The 17841-nt window shown below is 44.9% G+C and overlaps 1 protein-coding gene across 2 annotated transcripts in view; it reads left to right on the top strand.

Moving 5' to 3' along the window:
• Positions 1-17841, top strand: part of KCNK10 (potassium two pore domain channel subfamily K member 10) — a 144041-nt gene that overhangs the window by 67961 nt on the left and 58239 nt on the right. The gene's annotated exons all lie outside the window — the stretch shown is intronic.

Here is a 17841-nt window from a genome sequence, read left to right as displayed (position 1 = left end):
AGCAGCCCAGTAGTTTATCTGCAGCCCCTCCAGGGGGCTGCAAGTTGTCAGTGTGCCCTGTGTTGAGAAGGGTGGGAAGAGAGTAGGAAATGAGTCTGGAGAAAGGGGTAGGAGATGGATTTGGTGCTGAGAGGTTTGGCTCCATGTGGTGGGAAGTGAGGAGTTACTGAGAGATTCCATTAAGGTAGTGACATGATGGAAAATTTCTGTTGGAAAAAATAAATCTTTTGGCAGTGAGGAAATTGAGTTAGCTGGAGGAGAAATTGGAAGAAGGAAGACTAGTTAGAAGAATAATGTCACAACATCATAGATTAGAGATGCTGAGAGATAAAGAAGGAACTGCAATTAAGGGTTGACAAAAAAAAAAAAAAAAAACAAACTTGAAAATGACTCATTCCCCATTCAGCAAAGATTTCGAGAGTGCCTGTTATGAGCTCCGTATCCTGCTTGTTCAGGCAGAGGCCAGGTAGACCATGCGTAGCAGGAGCTAAGCACCCAGACTGGAGTAAACCCTCCCTGTTAAATCCTTAACCACCTGGGCCAGTTTCATATTTGCACCTGGCCTCAGCTTCACGTCTATAAGGGGGAGATTTTGTCCACCTATTAGAGTAGTCTGAATATCAAGCAAAGAAAATGCTCAGGAACTTTTAACACTGTTATTGCTACTGCTTTGTTATGAAGAGAAGGAAGGAAGGAAGGAAGGAAGGAAGGAAGGAAGGAAGGAAGGAAGGAAGGGAGGGAGGGAGGGAGGGGCAGGGGAGGGGAGGGGAGGGAGGGAGGGAGGAGGAGGGGAGGGGAGGGGAGAAACCAGAGAGCTCCTAAATAATGTGCATCTTGGAGTTCTGCGAAGGAAAAGAGAAGTCTTCTGAAATATACTTTGGGGCTTCAAATCCTGAATTTTCTCATTGACAAATTTTGTTTTCTCTTTCCCAGTGCAAAATGCCCTTCACAAAAGTCTCTCTCTCGTTGCTGGCTGGGCTGCATATACCAAGATGCATTTTCTTTGAGGCTTGAACCCAGGGAGACAGCACAATAATTTCTCACCCTATTCAGAGGACATGCCCTGGCCGCCTGCATAATTGTCGTTAACCCAGTCTTGGCTGGTGGGACTCAGCATCACGTTTATCAAGGAGAACCTTGGGCTGACTCTGTTGATCTTTGTTCCTCCTGTTTGTTCCCTTCCTGATTTGAGACACAATTTCCAAAAACCTCAGGGACACCATGGGCTCAGACAGAACTGAAGAGCAGATCACCTGACTGATGAAATGACCATCGTTTCCAAGGTGTGGCTAGGTGAAAGGCCTTATATCCCCTAATGCCTGATTGCTAGTGTGGCTCATCTACAGAAATGGCCAGGCCCCTTTATCATGAATCTTTCTGGAAACAGGAGACACTAATCTTAATTCCACTAAGGTGAGGTGGGTGTCATAGGACAAGCCACTTAGTCTTAGCTGGAGCTCAGCAGCTCAGCCGTGGAGGACACATGAGATCCACCCATCTCTAGAGTCTTCCCCTGCGATGGGAGGGAGTGTTCAGACTTCATGCAGAACTGAATTTTTAATGTTTTTATGTTTACATATAAACAACTGGTTGTTTTATTTAGGTACTATTTTAAGGGTTTCAGTCCTTTAAGATAGGCTCCATCATCATTCCATTTTCTGGATGAACAAATAACTTTTTTTTTTTTTTTTGACAGGCAGAGTGGACAGTGAGAGAGAGAGACAGAGAGAAAGGTCTTCCTTTTGCCGTTGGTTCACCCTCCAATGGCCGCCGCGGTCAGTGCGCTGCGGCTGGCACACCGCACTGATCCGATGGCAGGAGCCAGGAGCCAGGTGCTTTTCCTGGTCTCCCATGGGGTGCAGGGCCCAAGCACTTGGGCCATCCTCCACTGCACTCCCGGGCCACAGCAGAGAGCTGGCCTGGAAGAGGGGCAACCGGGACAGAATCCGGCGCCCCGACCGGGACTAGAACCCGGTGTGCCGGCGCCGCTAGGTGGAGGATTAGCCTAGTGAGCCGCGGTGCCGGCCACAAATAACTTCTAAGACATTAAGAAACTTGTTGAAGACCACACAATCAGTGCATGTTTAGACTGGGACTTGAGGCAGGGGAAGCCAGTCTCCCATCCAGTAACCCCTGTGCTATACCAGTCACTGGCATCATGTTTGGCTCTCAGAGCTTTTACTGCAATGAAAAGATTCGAGGAAAAGGAGAAATGGTTTGGGAGCCAGGTGTGTCTGACATGGTGCCGTGGCTCTCCATGTGTGGAATACTGCATTTTCAAAGGAGAGGGACGTGTGCCAAGTGGTTGAGCAGCACGGATACGGAGTCAGATAGTCAGATAGGTTGTTTAACCCCAGTGAGCCTAACATTGGTCCTTACGCTAAAGGGATTGAACGGTCCTCCTCGGTTGTGTTACTGGGAGGGGGAATGAGAAACACACATGACATGCCTGGCCTGCCATTGGCATTCAAAAGTGCTATTTCCTTCTCTCATCTCTCTTTCTTCTTTAAAATAAAGTTCAGGGCATGTGAGTAAATAAAGATAAGCACACATGGAATGCGTGCATTTCTTTGCCAGTGGAAATGAAGTATGGTTACCAAGAACCTGATTTGACAGTCGCTCTGTCCCAAGAACTTCTCTATCCTTGATGCTCTCCCCTGGTGCTCCTGCTTAGCTCCCGGTGCCCCATACCTTGTCTTAGAAGCTTCTGTAACTGACTTGTCTCAGGGGAAGCCATAAACATTCATCTTCTGTAATCCTCAAAGAATAAACGTGCGCGAGAGGCTTCAGGGACAGACAGGGAATTGAAGAATGCTTCAGCCGTGTGCATGATTTGTAGCAGTCATTTTTCAGGATGTTGTAAGACTTGGAGTGTCTTTCAGGGAGCTCCCGTGGTCATCCGGCAGCTGTTTCTGCTAGTAATAACCACTTTGAAGGGAGAGTGTTGAATAGAGTGGGTGCAATGTTGGATGAGGGACCCACCAGGGAGGCCGTAGGAGTTTCCATTCGAAGTGCCCGGTTGTTAAGCAGCCAACACGGTTTCCTTCCTCTTCTCATGGAAAGCATTTCTAGGGGCAGCTGGAGAGAATCCCTGCAGATGGGGCAGGCTGCCTTATGACCTAGGAAGCTGACTCTTTCCTTGGCATTCCCAGCCCTTGCCTCAGACCAGTACCTTCACTTCTCAGAACTTCTGGATCTTGACATGGGCAGCATCTGTCCACAGTACTCTCTCTGTCTGAAAAAAGTCCCAAGCCTTTTGTCTGCCTGGCATGGGCAGGGTCTCAAATTTCCTGGGATCTTTGGGAGAAGTTGTGGGGGGGGGCTCCTTTTCTCATCCTACTCTATTTCCCACTTCCTGCCTGGTACAGGGAATTACTATTATTTTTTTCTGCTAGTGAACAGGAGCTTTGCCATTAATGTTCACTTTCTGACTGCTTAGAAGATTTTTATCCTTTCTAAATGGAGTGTTGGGTACTTTGCTCTGTACTTGGGCCTTAAGGTGTGTTTGAGGTATACGGCTGAGTGCCATTCATTAAGCACTGACTGTGCAGGTCGATTGCTAGGTGGTTAATCTGTATTGCTGAGCTTCATTCAACTCTCCCCATTACACCAAGAAGTGGCTCCATTTTACAGCCAGCTAGTGGCAAAAGTGGGACTTGAACTTGGATCTCTTAGATTCTTTCCTTAGCTTGACACCGTGAGTCTAGAGAGAGTGTAATTGGATGGAAATAAATTTCTCCTACGGAGGAAGCTATTCAGAGGGCCTGATAGGAAAGCACTTTCATGGAGGTGAGTGCTTGACTTCTATACAGAACCCCAGCCCCATTTTCCCTGCCGAATTTGTAACCTCAAGCTGCGGAGTGTTCATGCCAAGGCCAGGGTTCTGGACAGCTGGCCTCTGCCTACTGACTCGTTTTGTTGGCTGCGCCTATTCTGAGGGCCTGGCTCTCCTATGCTTTGGTTACAGAGGATTTAATTGAGGATGTGGACAACTGCATGAAAGGACTGGGTGCCGTGCTGTGATCTTGGCCCATGGACCTTTGATGTGTTGGCAGTCAAAGCTGCTGTTCTGTGGATAAGGAGACTACAGATCATGAACTGCCAAACCCCACAAGCAGGAGGCATGGGAGTGATTTGCATTTCTCATGAACACTCCCCAAGCTACAGCATTTACCATTATTTTCAACTAAGACTCAGTGACTCACTTATTCATATAACTTTATTGATTTATGGATGGCCAAACATCCCAATTTTTGTGGTTCTAGACTAATTGATGGTAGTACCTTTTTCCCTCTTGAAAGTGTCCTGATGTAAAAGATGAATTAGGGGGCTGGTGTTGTGGCACCATGGGTTAAGCCGCCGCCTGTGATGTCAGCATCCCATATAGATGCTGATTCAAGTCCCAGCTTTTCCATTTCTGATCCAGCTTTTTGCTAATTTACCTGGGAAAGCAGCAGAAGATCGCCCACATTTTTGGGCCCCTCACTCATGTGGGAGACCTAGATGGAGTTCTAGGCTCTGCTTAGGCCTGGCTCAGCCCAGATCCAGCCTTTGTGATTATTTGGGGATTGAAACAGCAGATGGGAGATCTCCTTCTCTCTCTCCCTGCCATCTGTCTCTTTATCTCTGTAACTCTGCCTTTCAAATAAATAAATCTTATTTATTTATTTATTTGTTTGACAGATAGAGTTAGACAGGGAGAGAGACAGAGAGAAAGGTCTTCCTTCCGTTGGTTCACCCCCCAAATGGCCGCTACTACCAGAGCTACACAGATCCAAAGCCAGGAGCCAGGTACTTCTTCCTGGTCTCCCACATGGGTGCAGGGGCCCAAGGACTTGGGCCATCCTCCAGTGCCCTCCTGGGCCACAGCAGAGAGCTGGACTGGAAGAGGAGCAACCGGGACAGAACCGGTGCCCAGATGGAATGCCAGTGCCGCAGGTGGAGGATTAACCAAGTGAGCCATAGCGCCGGCCCCTCAAATAAATAAATCTTTAAAAATATAAATCATATGATGACTTCACTTTCAGATAATAAGTAGAGGCAAACCTAAATGCAAATAGTTACATACATAAGTGTAATACAATCAGGATGTAGAGGGAGTGAGGGCTGTGGGACCCCTGAATAGGGGAACTGCCTAGGGCAATTGGGATTCCAGGCAGAAGGCACTGAGGGCCAGGGCCCTGTGGTAGGAGGAAGCAAAAGATTATGTTTGAGGACTTGCGAGATGTGAGCAATGTGACTCAAGGTTATTTAGCAAAAGAAACCTCATAGGCAATTATGCTGGAGACAGACAAACAGGAAGGTGCTGATTTTGGATTTTATCCCAAGAACACTGTGAAAATATGGTTATGTCTCAAGCATCATGGTGACCCCGACCTGGTCAATCATTGGTTTGCCATTTTGGTCCTTCATATAAACTCAGTAGGTAGTACTCATGGGAATGAGCTAGTCATTCATTCCTTCATCCATCCATCCAAAATTAAATCTTTATGGAGTGCCAGCTTTGGCAGTCTGCTGAGTGTTTTGCTATATATTTCTGAAACCATTTATCCACTTTGGTGCCCAAACTCAGCTCTTGGGGGAAGCCTCCCTGGGCTCTTGTGTTTAGTCATGGCTGCTTGGTCCCATAGCACCACACACATTTGCCACCACACTTAGTAGTCTGTCAGGTGATTGCCACTCTTCACACCTGCCTCCCTCCCATTACTGTGAGTTCTGTGAGGTTGAGAGTGTCTTTTATGGGTATATCCGTCATGCCTGGCCCATATGCTTCAGGTTGGAGAAATGAAGGAATGGTGTTTTTTTATATCTGTTTTGAAGATCAAGAACCCCTCATTTAGAACCTTTACAGAAGCAACACAGAAATTTCTCTTGTTTCTATGGAATACAAGTCTTTTCTTTTTGCTTTGGTTGTCAATAATACCTCTCTCAAACCATTTTTCTATCTTCTTTATGCATGAGCAGATTCTCTTGGTATTTATAGCCTCCAAAGCCTTACATATTTGGGGATGTAAGGATTTTAGGGAAAATAAAGCATGGCACCGGTGATGTCATGGATCTGGCTATGGAAATCCTTGCTGTGAGCCTGGAATGAAGAGCCTGGTCATCCTTCCCTTTGCCATGTGCTCTCTCCTCCCTCCATGTACCCTTTTGTCCAAGAAGTTTAGGCAGCATCCCAGGAACCAGGTGATCTCTGGTGAGTACAGCGTTAGGTTTTTAGTGGACAAGGAAGTGATATGATGACTCCTGGCTTTTGCCCTGAAGTCAAAGTGGCTGCCTCCTGCTCAGCCAAGTGGTCACACAAAAGGTTGTTCAGTGTGTGTAAGGTCAGGCCTACAGCTCCTGTTCTGTCTTTGGAAGGCCGCCACTTAATCATTGCTATTGTTTTTTATTCCAAAGCTTGCTAATCATCACTGATTAGTGAAGAAGATCTAAAGCTTTTATGCCAGAAATTAAAGAGCTAATGAAAATTGGCATGCCTCTGGAAGATAATTCTGTAAATGAGAATTCAGTGTTCAAAAAAACCTCCCTTCCATAAAAATAAAACCCAAACAGAGAAATGAATGTTCTTTGTCTACATTTTTATATAAATGTGCATGTGTTTGAGTTAATTTCAAGTTTTGCAGTATATACAATGGAATAATGAGGTGTTAATGGTATATGACTCTTACAGCTATTCTCATTTCTCATAATCAAATGTATTCATTTTGGCAGCTAATACTTACTGTATGCCCATCATGAAGCAGGTGCTATATTAGACTCTAGTGATCCAAAACAGCAACAACAGAAGTGCAAGATGCCAACACTTGTCCTCAAGGAGTGTGTAATTTAGTAATAATTAGATTGTTGGCTAACACTTCCCAAGTACTGCTTTTAACACAAAGGTACTTCAGAAATTTCATGGGGAAATGGAAGTAAATGATATGTTTATTTTGGCACACAAGTTTTGAAATCCATGCACTGTTTGTTCATCATTTAATCTTTACAGCAATCTTTTGAGATAGTGGTCCACAACCAAGGAGAAGGGAAGCTCAATAAATTGCCCAAACCTCAGTGAGGGGTAGAACTTGGTGAGGGGTAGACAAGGCATTCTGGCTGCAGGAGCTGTGCTCTTTAACCGTGATGCTCTACTCCCTTTAGGAAGCCTTCGGGTCCCTCTTCACAGAGCGAGAGTCTCTGACTCAACCTGTGGGAGCCCCCGAGGGCTTCTCTCGCCTTGAGTGGACAGCAGAGAGTAACAGTGACCTACACGTTGTCCTCTAAAAGAACATGGCTTTGTGCTTTAACATAAGGCATTCAGGATGGGACAGTATATTCTACCTATTTAAAAGTTGAGTTGTCATTCGGGTATACAGTTAGCTTATCAGTCTGTATCAAGGACATTTATTTTCTACTCTTTGGTGAAAATGGACAAAAGAAATGGGAAACTCACTGGTGCTAAGTAAGTAGAGATTTAACCTTTTGTTAAAAGGAGAGCCAGAAATACAAAATTCTGATTTCTCTTTATTGTTCTAGAAGATGACATCACAGATGAGCTTTAGAAAAACATTTGCAAGTTGGACAGACAGCTATTAGTGGGAGACAGGAGATGGTTAGAATTGAAATAGGGGACTTAAACCATGTCTCAGCTCTGTCACTTAAACTGTTGTATGCTTGGGAAAGTTACTTTTTTTTCTGTCATCTCCTCTATAAAATGGGAATAGTAATAGCATCTATTATCGCAGTCTTTTTGTGAGAACTAAATAAAATGAGAAGGCAGAGTCTAGCATTGCAAATGCTGGCTACTCTGGCTATTTTTGTGAGTATTCCAGAACTTTCTTCAAAGTCTCTGGGATTGTCTCTGCTTCTGTGTCTTCTGTTTTATCAAACTGTGCCCCTCAGAGGTGCTTGTCATGGGTGCTGACTCATTCTCTAAGGGGATACAGAAATTGAAATATTAATTTGGAATTAATATTGAGCTCTTGAGAGCAATAAGGAGTCCTAAACAAATTGCTGCAATGAAAACTCGGTGGTAGAAGCACCTTTTTCTCATGGTGTTATTAATTTTCTACTTCATTTCAGGCTCTGTCCAGTGCAGTGACCATGTAATATCAGTCATCTTTCATTTCCCTCACACTGCAAAGCATCAGAATTACTATAGCTGATTTTGTAGCCTGGCATATAAATATAAGATTTACAGAAACTGGACAAACTCCTCTTTGATAGGAATAATTTCAGGTGCCGGGATAGTGGGGCGTTCATCAAACATTCTGCACAGGACTGTGGTGATTTTTCAGCATCACTTGGCACATTTGTTATTCAGCCTGTAGAGATGAGTCCAAAACAGAGATGAAAGAGTGATGGTTAGTTAGTTTATTGATTACATCAAAGTATAAATATGTCTCTGCTTCCTTAGTGGACTTCCTTGTGCTTTAAAATGTCTCTTTTTTCATCTTCCCATATAGCTAAAGAGCAAAAATTAAGGCTCAATTTGGAAGGTGAAAAAAGTCCCCCAATATGGCTTTGTCTTACATGACAGTATTTAGATAGATTGGTCATTCATGTCCACTTAATGTGCTAATTAACTGAGTTTTAGAACATTCCCCACCCAAAAGCATTAACTCAGGATGGCTGGGAAAATCTTGTCTGGGGCTCTGGGGCTGTGAATATGTGGTCTCACTCATCTTGAGTTTCTCTCTCTTACCCTCCAAACTAACAGATTCTTCACTTGTCCAATCCATCTGTAGGTGGCTTCTCTTTAGATTTATTACCAGGCTATAAACTTCTGATGGAAGCCTGCTGCCTGGCTCCCAGGGGACCGAAGAAAGGCTAATATTTGCACATAACTGAATACTCAGGGCCCCAGGAAAATAAACACCATCATAGTACTCACACGGCACTGAGGTGCCTCTTTCTCTCTGCCTTTTTATGATCTGGCTTGGTTTTCAGTGTCTATCTGTAGGACACTGGAAAGGTGGTGTGGCATTAGGATGGGGACTTGAGCATGGGCGTGAGTACCACACTGGTCATCTGCCCTGGCAGGAGGTGAAGACACACCCCTCCCTGTCACACCTCCCCCCTTGCCCATGTCCGTCATCCTCTCACAGACCGTGGAGGTGCCCCAGCCTGGATGTGAGCCAGCCTGCCCTTCCTGGAGCTGGTAGCTTGTCCAAGCATTGGAGATGGGGAAGAAAGAACGGGGTGGAAAGAAGGCGGCTTTCCCCTGTTTAGCTCAGTGGTTTTCCTATTGACAGTCCCAAAGGCATGGCTTGCTGTCTTTGTCACATACCAGATATGTGCCTGTGGACAGAGGGACTTCACTCTTCTAAGCCTTGTGTGTCCCTTGAGGATGGTAGCCTTACCCATCATACAAAGTCATCATGGTGGCTGAGATAATCTGTACACCAGTACATACTCAGAAAGGATTATAAAGGATCGTGATTACTATTACTGTTATTATTGTTAATAATATTACTGGATAGGAAACAACAAGGCCTGGAGCCTGTAGTCTTGCATACAATAATAATAGTCTTGCATAAAACAATCCTAACAATAATCTTGCAAGGAAGGTATCAGTCTCTCATTTTATAGATGAGCAAACTGAGACTTAGAGAGGCCAAGGAACTTGCACTGGCTGAACATTTGCCACTTTATTCAAAATCTTTGTTGCAGGTGTCATGTATGAGGTGCTGGCACCCTCTACCTATGTACTGAAGCAAGCAAACACTTTGCAGGGGCCACCTTGCTGGCTGTGGCTCCCATACCCTCCCGCTGCTGTTTGAAATATCAGGGCCTTGCCCTTGGGTGGCAAATTGCCTCTCCCCCAGCATGTTGCCATCCGCATCTGTGAAATATTAATATCTGAAGCAGGAGAGAGAAACAGCGATTGTGGCAAACCGATGAATATCATCATCTTCCTGCTTTTCCCCAGAGGCTCTTCCGCCACGAACGTGTGAGTGGACGGGAGGTGTTGCTGCCCTGCTGTTGGGGTGTGAATCATTAGCGACGTTTGGGAGTTGGAGTGTGGTCTGCTGGCTGCCTTTCTCACAGGGTTTGTGGCTTTCCCTCTGTCCATTAGTACCTGGAAGTATGCTCACATTTAATATACTCAGGAAGCCACTTTCCATACTCACAGCCTCACTCGGCCTCCGTCGCTATGAGAAGTCCCTTCGTTGACCTGCTCTCAGGCCTAAGACCAAAACAACTGTTGTGCACTCATACGAACTCCTTTCCTTTTGTACCAGTGATATAAGTTGTTTGTAAAATGACTGGTGCATCCTGGGTTACATTTGTCTGGTCGTCTTAGCATGATAACAATAATTATTTTAAAAAAGACTTATTTGTTTATTTGATATGGAGAAAGAGAAAAAAAGAGAGAAAGAGAAAGAAGGAAAATGCTTCCATTCACTGGTTCACTCCTCAAATGCCTGTCCAGCCCTGGCCTAAACTGGAAGCTGGGAATGCAGTTTTAGGTGTCCGTGTAAATGGCAGGAACTTGAGCTGTCACCCTGCCTCCCAGAGTCTACATTAGCAGGAAGCTGGAGGCAGGAGCTGAAGGCAGGTATAGAACCCAGGCATTCCTACATGGGATGCAGGTGTCTTAACCCCTAGCCAAACATCAGCCTCCCAGCAGTATTAATAAAGCCACCTTTCACTCTGCAATTGCCCTGGTTTGGACAGTACATCAAATGGCCACTCTCACATCAGCATCCCTGCATATGGCGTGATTGGTTGTATATATTGGCTAATCTGAGACGACTCGAATGATGTTGCTACAGCTTCATTTGTCTGTCTTTTGGGTGCTTCACAAGGAAAACAGAGAAACAGATGATCTCACAGAGCACACAGATCATAGGAGAAAAGCCACAGACAGTTAGTGGTCTCTTGGGGGTCATCAGTCATCCCTGTGTAGTGCTAACACTCATGATGGTGTCTCACACTGTCTGGAGCAGTGACTTATGCAGCCAGGCATTGTCTGTGGGAGGAACCTGTCAGGAAGGGGGGGCATGCTGGGGGGTCCTTGGGGTGGGGGAGTTCCCTCCCCCTTCTCTCTGTGGGAGGTCACAGTTTCTCTCACAGATTTAAGGTAGTCTTAATGCTTCCGGTGGGAGAAGGGGAAGGAGGGAGAGAGAATCAAATTATTTTAACCTTGCCATTCTTCAGTCCCACACTTTTTTCCCCCCAAATAAATAAATCATTATATTTCTTTTTTGCTTCCTTAACTTTCTGAAGAAGAAAATTGTTTTCCTCGCTCACCTCTGGGAAGACTAGGTGTCTACGTTTATTGAGTATTTGGTTCGTTCATTTATTGTTGACTTGAGCATTCATTCCTGAACCATTTACTGGACAGCTGATCAGGTGCTGGAGATTCTAACTCAGCAGCTAAATGGGAAATTCAACAAAGGGTAGAATTAAAGCTTAAAGTAATATGTATAGTAATATGTAATATAGTAATATAGTAATATGTATAGTCAGTCTATCTATCCATGTATCATCTATAAATTGATCATCTCTCCATGTACCTACTTAGCTGCCTATCTACCTATGCTTTGTCTTCATGATACCTTTCTGAACCCTATTAATGGCTCAACTTGTAGGTGAACAGGTGATGCTCATTGAGTCTGAGATTGTGACTTAAAATGATGCTAACATTGGTTGAACTGCTCTGAAACATCTTTTTTTCAATAACATCTTTGAGCTAAACTGTACATGACTCAGTTGTGTGATTTGTTATCTGTGTGCTCATACATTTCCAATAGGTTGGTTTATCTTTCCTTTTGAGAAAAGACTTGATTTATTTATCTGAGAGTCAGAAACAGAGATGGAAAGAACTTCCATCCACTGGTTCACCCCCCCCCCCCCCCCCCGAAATGCCTGTAATAATTCTTAGCTGAGGCCAAAGTCAGGAGCCTGGAACTCAATCCAAGTCTTCCACATGGGTGGCGGGAAGCCAGTTATGCGAGCCATTACTGCTGCCTCCTGGAGTGTGCATTAGCCGGAAGCTGGAGTCAGGAGTGGAACTGAATACTGAACCCAGGCGCTTTCCTATGGATATGGGCTTCTTAAGTGGTGTCTTAACAGCCAGTCCAAACACCTGGCCCTGTCTTCACATTTGTAGCCTGAATGTAGAGGGGAAACAAACCTTAAAACCAAATGCATTTAATTTTAAAATGTTTTACTTGAGTTCAAACAAATAAGATCATGAGAAAAAACTTTAGAAAAGTAATAGAAGTTACAAGTATGAACTCAATTATAGTTACTGTTACTGAGTTACAGATGATGCCAGTGATTCAAATGAGACTAGCCTGTTGGAACCCGGGCTTGCTGATTTTTTTTTTTTTTAACAGGCAGAGTGGACAGTGAGAGAGACAGAGAGAAAGGTCTTCCTTTTGCCATTGGTTCACCCTCCAATGGCCGCTGCGGCCAGCGCGCTGCAGCTGGCGCACCATGCTGATCCGATGGCAGGAGCCAGGTGCTTCTCCTGGTCTCCCATGGGGTGCAGAGCCCAAGCACTTGGGCCATCCTCCACTGCACTCCCGGGCCATAGCAGAGAGCTGGCCTGGAAGAGGGGCAACCGGGACAGAATCCAGTGCCCCGACCGGGACTAGAACCCGGTGTGCCGGTGCTGCAAGGCGGAGGATTAGCCTATTGAGCCGTGGCGCCGGCCGCTGATTTGTTTTAATTCTTATTGTTTATAGGAGCCTTTCTGACCTACAGTTAAAAACAGCCTCATCTGCGGGATGGAGGTTTATTCAGAGCCTAGCTGAGTTCGCTTACTTGGTGAAGAACTTATTTTTCTTCTTACTTTTAGTTCTAAGTCTTGCTCTCAGCGAATTAGTTCAAATTATCAGTGGTGTGTCCATTACAGCCCTCCTAAGTAATTTCCACAAAGCTGCTTCCCCAAAGCATTTTACTGAAGATTGGAGGGCAAGAGAGTGATTTACACCACAGGTATAAGGTAAGTTAAGCTTGGATACTGTACGGAGCTGCTCTTTGAAAGTCCTGGGCCTTGCTGCTGCTGAATGTAAACTTTTCACTTGTCAGTTGACGCTCCTTCCTTGTTTCTTTTCTTACCTTTTCAGGCACTTATTTCTCTTTTGTCTACTTTCTTCCTCTCAGAGTATTCAATCAACCTTTTCACATTTTAATGCATTTATTTTAAAAAAGATTTTAATTTATTTATTTGAGAGGCAGAGTTACAGAGAGAAGGAGAGACAGAGGGAATGGCCTTCCATCTGCTGGTTCACTCCCCAAATGGCTGCAATGGCTGGAGTTGGGCGGATCAGAAACCAGGAACCAGGAACTTCTTCCGGGTCTCCCACGTGGGTGCAGGGGTACAAGCACTTGGGCCATGCTCCACTGCTTTCCCAGGCCATAGCAGAGAACTGGATGGGAAGAGGAGCAGTTGGGACACAAACTGGTACCCATATGGGATGCTGGCACCGCAGGTGGAGGCTTAGTCTATTACACCAGGGCACCGGCCCTGATGTATTTGTTTTTTAATTTTATTTTTAATGCAGAGCAATTAAGCAGCTAATTTAATTTTTAATGCACCATCAACAGCCAGATGGAATTTGAAGTTTCCGTTGCAAGTTCAAGAAAGTACATTAATTAGAAAGGATACCAGGGCTGGCTTTGTTGTCCAGTAGATTAAATTAGTGCTAGTGATACTGGCACCCCATATCTAATGCAGTGCTGGTCAGAGACCCAGCTGCTCTGCTTCTGATCCAGCTTCCTGCTGATACATATGGGAAGGCAATGGAAGATGGCTCAAGTTCTTGGGCCCCTGCCACCCATGTGGGAGACCAGGCATGGAGTTCCTGGCTCCTGGCTTCAGCCTGGCCAGGAGGGGAATGAACCAGCCTGGCCATTTGGAGAATGAACCAGTGGATAGAAAATTTTCTCTCTCCCTCTCCCCCTCCCTCCCTCTCTTCCTCACCCCTCCCTCTCTCTCATCACTCTGCCTTTCAAATAAATACATACATACATAAATAAAATCATTTTTAAAAAAAGCAGTACTATGTTAAGATCCCTTCTGCTGAAATTCTTGGATGATGGCTATCTTCCTCCCTTAGCTGTGTCTTGAGGGAGGATTAGAGTAGGGGAGGTGGAATGTGTTTTGGGTACCATGTGTAGTGGAAAGGGGAAAACCATCTGTTTCGGGCCACACAGGGTTTGGATCTTGGCTTCTCCAGTTCCTGGCACTGTGACCTAGGACAAGTTACTTAACTTTCCTGAACCTGTTTCCTCAGCTCTAAAGTGAGGGTAATATTTTCTTTTGTAAGTTGTGAAAAGGATAGAGTGGAGTAACATATAAGTTGTGGGAAGGATAAAACAGAATAACACTTGAACCTGGCTAAATGCAGGTAACTTACCAAGTGTCATTTTCCTTTTCCTTTCAATTGATAAACACTTTCCTTAAAGGCTATATATGTAAACATCAAATATTTATATGTCGCATGATTCAAGGAAAGTGAAACTTCAAAAGGAATTATTTTGGATAAAACAAGTAATCATGCTTAGTTGTCTTTTTTGCAAATCTAATTTTGTGGGCTGCACTGGGTTTGTTTATAATGTTTATGTGCAATTCTCAGCACGGTGAGGCTTGACGGAACTTAAATTCTCTTTGCAGCTTCATGGAAGTTGTAAATGTCAGATATTAATGATGTGATTGGAGGCAACCTAAGCTGGAGCTGTCCCTGAGGTATTATTTGCAAGAAGGCCCATCACAGTTGTATAGATAATGAAGATATAAACACAGGTTCAGGCTTTGTGGTTTGGGCTGATGGCGCATGACACGGTGTAAATGCGTATTTTATCAGAGGAAGGGACTCACCATCTGCCTACCTTGTAAAGCAGAGCAGAACGTAGCCTTGGATGAGTAAGTGCTCACTGTTAATTAGGCCAGCTCAGTCCATTGGCAGAGATAGTCTGTACACATCCCATGCTATCAGACTTTAAATTTGGGTGTGCCAGGGTTTATGTTGGGAACATTGGCTGGCTACAATCTTGTATAGTATTTCATGTTCTTAGAGGCAAGAAAAAAAATGGACTAAAGACTTTAGTAAAAGAGATTTTTTTCCCCCCAGTCATCTGGTCAACTGTCTATAGGTCTGCCAAATCTAGCCTGCAGCTTGTTTTAGTACATTCTCTGAGTGAAGAATGACTTTTGCATATTTAAATGGCTGCTTAAAAAAGAAAAGAAAAATATGCAACAGGGACTATATGTATCTCACTGAGCCTTAAATAGTTACTAACTGGCTGTTTATGGAAAAGGTTGCTGATCTCTGGTCTAGAGTGTTGGAAATATCTGAGAATAATGAAGGTAAAATATATCAGTGATTCACTTTCCAATTCTAATCTTTGTGATAACCACTAAACGCTGTGTTAACAAAGTTTGATGGACCTTATTTAGGATAAGTAGAACCACATTTCAATATTTATTTGTGTCTTGCTCTCTCTACATAGTATTAGTCCAACTCTGTCCAGGGAACGGAGTCCCTATTTGTTGCTCTAGAGTCGGCTCCCATATCCATCACCTCCTCTCTGAATCCTCCACCTGTCACCTTCTCGCCACAGCTCACCTGTGTGAGCAGCATGTACCTGAGCTGCTCTGACAGCACTTCTACCTTCTGCCCTAGCCTGAAAGAGGATAGCAAGGGCCAACTCAGGAGTGCTGAGGAGTTTTGTACCTCATTCTGCTCATGAGAAAGCTAGGGAAGACTTTTAGCAGTCTGTGTCCTTGATGCAGAAGGATGAGCCCAGGGAAGGGGCCCTTTGAGGATGCAGTGCATAGACTGAGGCTTTTAGAAGAAGTGGGGGTTGAGGGCTAGTGCTATAGCACAGCAGGTAAAGACCGCCTGCAGTGCAGGCATCCCATATGGACGCCGATTCGAGTCCTGGCTGCTCCACATCCCATCCAGCTTCCTGCTAATGTATCTGGGAGAGCAGTGAAGATGGCACCCATGTGAGAGATCCAGAAGAAGCTCGTGGCTCCTGGCTTCGGATTGGCTCAGTTCCAGCTGTTGTGGCCACTTGGAGAGTGAAACAGCAGATGGAAGATCTCTCTCTCTCTCTCCCCCTCTCTGCTTTTCAGATAAAATAAATAAATATTTAAAAAAGAAGAAGAAGAAATGGGGCTTGAATTAGACTGGGAGGGATGGGCGTAGTTTGCAGGAGGGCATGGGCAAAGACAAGGAGGCATGGAGGATCCTCACTGGAGATATGAGAGGAGACTGGGTCGTCACTGTGTCGAGGTTATTGTGAATATTAAGGTATACAGATTTCTGAATCCAGTTGTCAGTAAGAAGTCCTTGTAGTTTATTTTAAAAAAGAACAGTGTGTCTGGGTGTGCAAGGGTGAGTGAAATGACAGTCATGAAGTTAGCTACTGTAGTCAGGTGCCACAGAATGATGACAGAATGCATGCATGATGTGGTTCTCTAAGATTATATCACCCAGGTGGGCACAGTGGTTAAGTCACCACTTGGGCTGCCTGCATGCCATATCAGAGTCCTGGTTAGAGTCCCGGCTATTCTACTTCTGATTCCGGCTTCCTGTTGATGTGCACTATGGGAGGCAGCAGGTGATGGCCTGAGTACTTGGGTCCCTGCCACCCTTGTGGGAGACCCAGATTTAGTTCAGGGCTCCTGAGTTTGGCCTGGCCAAGCCCTGGCTGTTGCAGGCATTTGGGTCATCAGTGGATGGAAGATCTGAGTGTCTTTCTGCCTTTCAAAGTAAATTGATATCGGAAATGACCCCCCTAAAAACTATATCAAAATGTGTCCCCTTAAAGTTCCCCAGAAGCATCATCTGGGATGCCACGTATGTTACCAGAATTTGGGGTGCCATATGATATCACCATATACTTATCAATAAATCCCCAATATTAATAAGCCCAAGAGGGTTCTTGCCTAATATTTAGAGAATGATTCTAAATACTGGAATAAACGAGGCAGCATGGTACATTTTAAGCTTTTATTCAGTGAGAGAAATCATAGGAGAGTGAGACCTTTATCTAAGAGAGAGAGAGGTAAATAGGGGTTCATAACGAGCACCAGGAACCAGCCACGTGGAGGAGCATATAGGCCAGGAAGCCTAGGGCGGGTGGCCCGAAGGCCACATGCCCTGGAGGTGCAGGGCTAGAACCAGCCCCCTCCTGGCAAGAAGCCAGGGAAGAAGAGAGGCGAACACACCGCGTCCCAGGCTTTTAACCCACTTCCAACGGGGAGCGGTTAGTTAACCTGATTGGCTTGTGGACACCCAGGTGTGGCATGAGGTCACATAGGGGCGTGGTGAAGGCGTGGTCTTGCAGTTCACAAACCTAATCGAGTTTAACCTGTATGCCTGCCTACTTCATAATGAAAATTAAAAAAAAAATTATGTCATACTCTAGTGATATTATAGCCTTTTAGTTTGTATAAGTGTATGTTATGATGTTTGTATGATGACAAAATCACCAATGATGTGTTTTTCAGAACGTATCCCCTTCATCAAGCAGCATATGATCCCTAATTGGGTGCTGGACATTGGGCTAAGGGATCTTGGGCCATCCAATTTAATCCTTACAACAACTTTGTGTGGGGAGGAAAGAGTTATTCCCAGTTTACTAATAAGCTAATGAGCCTTAGGGAGGTTAAAATAACTCACCCAAGGTTCGGAAATTAATAACAGGCAGAGCCTGGATGACTTTGTCGCTGGAGAGATGTCGTGGGGTTCTTGTCTTTGTTGCAAGAATTCACGTGTGAGAGCAGAGTAGCAAGGTTTTATTGGGGACAGGGCATCCATCAGGACAAAGGGACAGAGAGAGAGTGCCCAGTCACTCAGACTGGGGAAAGTGAGGTTACATGGTTAAATGGAGAGC

This window comes from Oryctolagus cuniculus, chromosome 20, assembly GCF_964237555.1.
Source record: "Oryctolagus cuniculus chromosome 20, mOryCun1.1, whole genome shotgun sequence".
Taxonomy (NCBI): domain Eukaryota; kingdom Metazoa; phylum Chordata; class Mammalia; order Lagomorpha; family Leporidae; genus Oryctolagus; species Oryctolagus cuniculus.
Note: the sequence above shows the minus strand (reverse complement) of the source record. Positions and strands in the feature narration are given on the sequence as shown.